Below are 8608 nucleotides of genomic sequence, written 5' to 3' on the forward strand. Positions count from 1 at the left end.
TTTCTTATTCTTTTAAGGACTGGGGTAATTATACTGAGGTATGTTGTTAGTTACTTTTCTTGCTGATGCAACCTAACACTTGAAAAAGCAACTCAAGGAAGGGAAGGTTTATGCAGTTCACAGTTTGAGGTTATTGTTTATCTCAGTATAAAAATTATACATCAGGGGCATGACACAACTGGCCAAATACATCCACAGTTACAAACAAGGGAGAATGCTGACACTCACTTTGCTTCCTTTTGTATAGACATACTAGAATTATTAAGCCACCTAATATATAGTCACTTTTAGATTGGGTTTTTGTACCATCTAAACATTTCAATTTGGACATGTCCTCCTAAGTAATTCTAGCTTCTGTAGTGCCGATAATCTATAAAAATCATCACAAGTTCACATTTTTTCAAGATGACACCCAAACATGCTACTTACACATTTATGAAACATTGGCTATAACCACTATTTTATGTGAACAAGGAAAACCTCTTCTTTTAGACTCATGTGACTAGTAAATTTAGTGATGTAGTTATACACATTTTCAGTGGGATCAGAATGAATACTGGAATTCATGAGTAACATTTATGCACTCAAAATTTAGAAAAAAATAGTTATCAATTAAAGAATACAAGTAAACTAAAATAAAACAAAAAATTGTCTCAAAATTGGAATATATTAGACACAATATTTAGCTTTGTCTCTATAATCTTTTCTTTGAAATTTTATCCTGTAAGATTTAATATAGAACTAAATCTTAACTGTTAAATAGATGTCTATATTAACTAGGGTTTTGAATATTAGAATTTGAAAATGCAATTACTGTGTCAAAATAATTATTTTTAAGAAAATTTTTCACTAATCATTTTATTCCTTTACATATCAAATGATATTCCCCGTTCTGGTTACACTTCCACAAAACCACCATTCTATCCTTCTTTGTCCCATCCCCTTTGCCTATATGAGGGTGCTCCTCCACCCACTCATTCACTCCCACCTCAATGTTCTAGCTTTCCCCTACTCTGGGGCATTAAGCCTTGACTGGACCAAGGGCCTTTCCTTCCATTGATGGCATATAAGGCCATCCTCTGCTACATATGTACCTGTATCCATGACTCCCTCCATGTGTATTCTTTGGTTGGTGGTTTAGTCTCTGGTAGCTCTGGGTGGTCCATTCAGTTGATATTTTTCTTCCTATGGGCTTGCAATTCCCTTCAGCTCCTTCACTCTTTCTGCTAGCTCTTCTATTGGGGTCCCTGGACACAGTATGATGGTTGGCTGTGAAGATTTGCATCTGTATTGGTCAGGTGTTGGTAGAACCTCCCAGGAAACAGTCATATTGAGCTTCTGTCAGCAAGTGCTTGTTGGCATCAGCAATAGTATGAGGGGCAGGGTATCTGCAGATGGGATGAATCCCTAAATGGGATGGTGTCTGGTTGACCTTTCCTTCAGTCTTTGTTCCATTTTATTTATTTATTTATTTATTTATTTAGTCTCTGTCTTTTCTTTCGACAGGAACATTTCTGGGTTGAAAATTTTGAGATGACTTGGAGGCCCCATACCTCAACTGGGTGTCATGCCTGTCTACTATAGGTGGTTTCTACAGATTGTCTTTCCCCTTTGTTGGGTATTTCAGCTAAAGCCATCATTATTGGGTCCAGGGAGCCTGTTGATTCCTTACTCTGGGACTTTCTAGTAGATATGCCAGTTCCACATCACCCGCAGCTACATGTTTCTATAAAATTTCCTGACTCTCTGTACTTCTCTCCTGTCCCTTTCAATACCTGATCCTGCTCCCATGTTTTTCTCCCCCTCCTCTCTCCTTCCAAGGGCCCTGCCTCCCTCTCTTTAATGTTTGTGATTATTTTGTTCCCTGTTCTATGTAGGATTGAAGCATCTACACTTTGGTCTTCTTTCTTCTTAAGTTCCAGATGGTTGGTGAGTTGTATTGTGGATATTCTGAGCTTTTGGGCTAATATCTATTTATCAGTGAGTACATACCATGTATGTTCTTTTGTATCTGGGTTCCCTCACTAAGGATGATATTTTCTATTTCCATCCATTTGCCTGTGAACTTCATGAAGTCATTGTTCTTAATAGCTGAGTAATAATCCATTGTGTAAATGTACCACAATTTCTGTATCCTTTTTTCTGTTGAGGGACATTTGGGTTGTTCCCAACTTCTAGCTATTCTAAATAAGCCTGGTACAAACATAGTGAAGCAAATGTCTTTGTTATATGTTGGATCATTTTTCACCAAGGGTATCAAGGTAGAAATATTTCAGGTTTTCCGAGGAACCACTAGATTGATTTCCAAAGTGGTTTTACTAGCTTGCAGTCCCATCAGCAATGGAGGAGTGTTCCTCTTTCTCTATATCCTTTCCAGCATCTGTTGTCAACCAAGTTTTTGATATTAGTCATTCTGATTGGTGTGAGGTGGAATCTTAGGGTCATTTTGATTTGCATTTTCCTGATGACTAAGGATGCTGAACATTTCTTAAGTGCTTTTTGGCTGTTTGAGTTTTCTTAGTTGATAATTCTTGTTTAGCTCTGTACCCCCTTTTTAAAATGGGTTATTTGTTTCTCTGGAGTCTAACTTCTTGAGTTCTTTGTATGTTTCAGATATTAGCCCTCTATAGGATGTAGGATTGATAAAGATATTTTCCCAATCTGTTGGTTGCCGTTTTGTCCTATCAATAGTGTCCTTTGCCTTACAGAAACTTTTCAATTTTATGAGGTCTCATTTGTCAATTTTGATCTTAGAGCTTGATCGATTAGTGATCTGTTAAGGAAATTTTCTTCTGTGCTGATGTGTTTTAAAGCTTTTTTCCACTTACTCTTCTATTAGATTCAGCATATTTAATTTTATGTGGTGGTCCTTGATCCACGTGGACTTGAGAGCTTGTACATGGAGCTAAGAATGGATTAATTTGCATTCTTCTACATGCTGACAGCCAGTTAAACAAGAACCATTTGTTGAAAATTCTTTTTTCCACTGCATGATTTTAGTTTCTTTGTCAAAATTAAGGGACCACAGGTGTGTGGGTTTATCTCTAGGACTTCATTCTATTCCACTGATCTACCTGTCTGCCTTTGTCTTAACACCATGCAATTTTTATCACTATTGCTCTATAGTACAGCTTGAGATCAGGAATGGTGATTCTCTCAAAAGTTGTCTTGTTGTTGAATATGTTTTTTTTTTTTTATCCTGGGGTTTTTGTTATTCTCAATGAGATTTAGAATTACTCCTTTTATCTCTGTGAAGAACTGAGTTGGAATTTTGATGGGGATTACCTTGAATCTCTAGATTGCTTTTTGTAAGATGTCCATTTTTACTGTTAATCCTGCTGATCCATGAGCATGGCAGATCTTCAATTTCTTTCTTTAGAGACTTGGAGTTTTTGTCATTCAGATCTTTCACTTGCTTGGTTAGAGTCGCACTCAGATATTTTATATTATTTGTGAATATTGGGATGAATATTGTTTCCCTGATTTCTTTATCAGCCCATTTATCTTTTGAGTAGAGGAATGCAACTGATTTGTTTGAATAGATAGGGGGAGAGGGGCCAGGCTTGTCTAGTCCCTGATTTTAGTGGAATTGCTTCAAGTTTCTCTCCCTTTAGTTTGATGATTATTAAATTACAATGCATATCTCAAACTTCAGTTTCTCATGTCAGACTCCTGATATACTCCATTCTTAACTTAAACTTGTACCTTGATTCTTTTTTGGCATCTCAGTTAATTCCAACTCCACATGAATGGCACCACCTTTCCTCCAAAGGTAATATTGGAGTATCAGTTTTTAGACTATCATATTTTCTATGTACTAATCTTGTGTCTGCTCAATTCTGTGCTTCCCCTATTGTCTTGATTACTGTAGTTGCTTTCCAGTAAGTTTTACAAGTCAAGTATTAATCCATTTGCATTTTTTTAATCATAGAAATAACAATTAATAAATTTATTTGTTGAAAATTAAATTAATGTCACTTGTTTTATTAAAAACCTTGCAATTTGTAAGTTATTGTTTCCATTGGAATAAAATAATTACTTCTACCTAAGTTATTGTTACCTTGTTTGTTTTCTGACTTCATCTTTTCTGTTTTCAACATTCCTTTTTTTATTTCTCTATTTCCCACATGATATTCATCTAGTAGCATATTATATAACACTTATAACATTTTTCCTTTCATCCTCTCTATAAAATGGTAACTATATGGTAGTTATTTTTCCACTCAATTTGACTATTATTTAATTTTTACTACTCAGCCTATTGGAACATGATAAGTCTATCATTACTTGGTGTAAGTTCATTTTATTTTAATGGGATAACTGCTAATAAGAATGATACACAATCCATAGACCTGAGCTGCAGTCACTTCCTCTAGGATCTAGGCCCTGCATTTTCAGTTCTTTACTGTTGCTGAGAGATTGTTATAGCCTCATGCTCCCCACCAGTGATTGATCAGAAGGCACAGTCCCCTGTTACCCTGGGCTGAGGTCCTGAAGTTTTGTTATTTGTAGCTTGTTCATACCAAAGAGGAGCATGTGATCAGAGAGGGTGCAGTGCAGGGAGATATGATGTGGTTTGGGCCCAGTGCTGGCCACCTGCCACCCAGACACATCTACAAGGGCATGTTCTGGGGACATCCACTGTGGAAGATGGCACTGGGTCCTCCCTAGAGAGGGGAGACACAGGTCCAGCAATCTGAGGACAAGTCACTAGGGTGAGGAAAGTCTGATACAGGCTGCACCGGGATGTGGAAGTGAACCGTGAAGGCAAAGACTTGGCAACCTCAGGTCCAGGCCCTGATGCTTAGAAGATAAACTGCTCCTGATGAGTAATTGGGCTGGGTGAGGCCTGAAGGCTTCACAGGTTATTTTTGTTGTTGTTGTTTGTGAGGAGCCGCATTTGCCATTAAAAGATGGCGCAGGCTTCTGCTTCCTGGTTCTTCACGGAAGCTTTACTTGAGAATGCGCCTGCGCATGGCGCGAAAACCGAGTATGACAATTGGATGAAAGATTTGAGCCAATGAGGGATCTGCACGTCTCCCAAAGCTCTATTTAAGCAGCGGGCTTTCTGAGCTCGGTGTCCTTCCCCTTTTCTCCATCTTGAAGAGCTGTTCAATAAATGCTGTCAGAAGAATCCTGAGTGTGGCGTTCTCCTTATCGGCGAGGCTGTGCACTACAGTTGTTGTTGTTCTTGTTGTTTTGGAAGCCCTGTCCGAAACTCAAAGGGAAAATGTCACATTAGATAAGCTCTTTGGAGGAAGAAATCAGTCTGAAAGAGCAAGGCATAAGTAAGAAGTTGTCAAGATTGGAGATGGGCCCCTTTGGAGCCTGCTCATTCTAGGGTTCTGCCAAGGAGCCCAGCCTCACCCACAGGAAAGGAGATAAGGCCCTCCTAGGAGGCAAGGGGCTGATGCCCAGATGTTAAAAGCTGTTGTAATCTCCTTAGATGTGAAAATATTTTTTGAACATAAAAATGCAGCTAGTAGAATTTAATGGAAGCATAATTCATGTAAAATATATTTTAGTTGATAGTTTGTAAAATGCACTTTGTGTGTGTGTGTGTGTGTGTCGATCCTGGTTTCCCAGATCTGTTTTCAGTGTTTACGAGGGGGGGGGGTACCTTTCCTAACCGCTCTTTTGATAGCAATTAGAAGTACTTCTTTAAGAAAACTAGATAAATTTGAGAAACTGTATTGATTTAGAAAAGAAAAAAACCAGAATGTCTGATATCTCTGGTTTCTTTATCTTACCATTGCTCTCCAAGAAGAGCTCTTACTAAAGCTAATCCTACAGGGCATTAAGCTGGAGGCTGTTCTTTGATCTTATTTTATACATTCAGATTGTCCAAAGTTATAACCCATAAAAACATAAATACAAAATGAATGATTTTTGCTTAGAACTGTTTTAGAGGATAGCCTGTGCAAGAGTAAAGCTTTTTATTATAGTATTGATGTATTCATTTGTTCAATGAATGAATTAATTTGAATTTTCTTCTGGATTTCTCAAGTTGCATATTTTTCCAATAAAACTCTCAGGTATTAGTATTCAAATCCCTCTAGATTCCCCTCTCCTAAAGTGCAAGTCACTGGACCATGTATTCCCTCCAAATTCCCCAAAAAAACACACTCTTTCTTCACGTCGCTTTCCTTAGCTTACTGAATTTGAGGACTTCCTTCAGCATCATTATGAAGAACATCATTCAAGACATCCAACTGTTGTTCTCCAATGGTGGCCTAGCTAGAACTTTATGGAATATGATATTTAGGCATGTAACTGACATTATTTGAGAATTTTATTTATATACAAAATATTTTGATCAGCCTCTCTATCCTCTGCCACTTAATGGCTTCTAATTCCTACCACACTCATTTGGGACCAGTCCATTTTTTTAGTTTCATGACTTTCGGTTTTGTTTCATGATCCACTTAATTTAGCCAAGGCTGTATCTGTGATTATTAGATTGAAAATAGACATTAGAGTCTAGGAGAGTCATCGGTGGGTATGTACATAAGGCATGTATCACCACTTCCCATCAATCTATCAGTAGGCAAACTTCAACAATGAGGAGTAGTATACTCTGAGACTCTCCTTTGTCTTTGTCTAACTGTGACATGTTCATTCTTGTGCAGATACTATATTCCCATCTTTAACTATCTTAAGATTGTGATTGTAGTCAGTTTGATCTATCTGGGAGATCAGCTTTTTCTGCTCTTCTATCCTATAGCTTTTGTAAGGAATGATGTAGATTTTTTTTTGTGATGGGTACTCAACTGTCACTTATTCACAGATGTTGTGCAGTTATGAGTCCATTTTTGTACATACCCATTTGTGAAGTTTTACTAGCATATGTTGAAATGAACACACAACAAATTAATGTGTTAATTATTAAGGACTAGGCAAAATATTAAAGCCTAGATGGAATGTTAAGGTCTAGGTAACTGTTACCTGGCTAGCCTGCCATTTCATGGTATTACAAGTAGTATAAGAAAACTTTCTCATATGTTGTTTCTGCTGTTACCAGGAAACCCTCTTATGCTCAAGTTCATTACAGATTCTGTTATGTTCTGTGCCCCTGAAAACCAATGATACTAGAGGAAACTAGAACTGCTTTTGTATAGTTACCCACAATAAGCTTGGACCCAAACCAACCACCCAGGAGCACTTCTTCCATCTGTGTATAAGCTTTTATGGTATTTTCTCTTATAAGCTACACCTGGGATGGAACCCAAGATAAGACAAAGCCCTGTACTAATATAAGAAGACTTTCATTTTGAATAGGGGGTCAAGTAAAGTTTAAGTTCCCAAGATCTCCCTGGGAAGTAGCATCCTTCTTGGGAGAAAGAGACTTGTACATGAGTACCTAACATCCTTGGAAAGTTAAGACAAAAATGTTGGACAAGTCCCATCAGGTTGTCAAATTAAGATATGAATGTTAGATAAGTCCCCTACCAAAGTTGAATACCCCAAACAATGGGAGCAGGATAAATGTACAGCAAAAAACCCTTTCCTAAGGAAATTTTCCTATTACTAAATCCTTAGTGGAATAACTGCCAGAGATGTTCATGAATTTTAGGTTTAAAACCCTGTAAGATAATACCTCAAGGCCATGGTTTCAGTTTCAAGCCTGCCTCATGGCCCTGATCAATCAGTCCCAGGGCTCAATAAACTATCCCTGTCTGACTGAGATCGGTGTTCCTGTGGTTTGTGACCCCAACACAATGAATAAAAATATAATTATTGCTTAAGTACAGACCTTGATCAGAAGTAACAAGACAAAAATACCACCACCACTATAGCACCTACATCAGAAAAATCAACATGCTATGCTTCAAAAGCTCTACGAGGAATGTCCACAGATAAGAAGCATTGAGCAAACCATCTTACACAAAGGAGGTCTATTTCAGTGTTTCTCAATTGTTGCATATGGCTTTGGGCAACAGTGACACAAGTTGGCAGCCAACACAGGTGAAAGAGTAAAAGTCCCTTGGAATTTCCAACTATGGAAGAGCTGGCAGAAGGCCAGAAAAGAGCTGGTGATGGCACCATTAGCTGGAGTCTGGAGGACCAGAAACACATGAGACTTACAAGATGGACATGAATGATAATTAGGCCTCTAAAAACAATTAATAAAAACCTAAATACAGCCTATACATAGAATGTAGATCTAAATATGCAGAAGAATCCCATTTATAAGATTTGTAACAAAAGTCAATATGAGCAACTTAAGTACATCAGATAGAGTGGTGGATCCCAAGAGCCATGGCAGTGCCGGCAAAGTGGCAGAATCCCCACAGCATCAAAGTCGTCCTGCAAGAACTTCAACATTTTATGATGTCAAAAGACAACATGAAGCTGCCGTAGCTTCCAGAAAGACAGTGTTACAGCAATTAGTCACCAAGGTTCTGTCTCTCCTCCCCATCCAACCTACGTTTTCAATTCCTGCATTACTGAATTTTCTAGATCTATCTGTATACCTCAAAGTACTGGAGAGGAAGCTCCATTGAAGACTTCACCTTGAGACACTATTCTGATATTAACTTAATGTCCTTTTGGAATACCTAATTTGTTCTGTGTAACATCATCTGTCAAGTATAACTGCTGTTTACCT

General features: G+C 37.9%; 1 pseudogene; it reads left to right on the plus strand.

Annotated features, from left to right (window-relative positions):
* The first annotated feature begins 7999 nt into the window (after positions 1-7999).
* Positions 8000-8391, plus strand: LOC117720911 (ubiquitin-conjugating enzyme E2 variant 1 pseudogene; annotated as a pseudogene).
* Positions 8392-8608: the final 217 nt, after the last annotated feature.

The sequence above is a fragment of the Arvicanthis niloticus genome, chromosome 15 (assembly GCF_011762505.2).
Source record: "Arvicanthis niloticus isolate mArvNil1 chromosome 15, mArvNil1.pat.X, whole genome shotgun sequence".
In the NCBI taxonomy this organism is placed as follows: Eukaryota; Metazoa; Chordata; class Mammalia; order Rodentia; family Muridae; genus Arvicanthis; species Arvicanthis niloticus.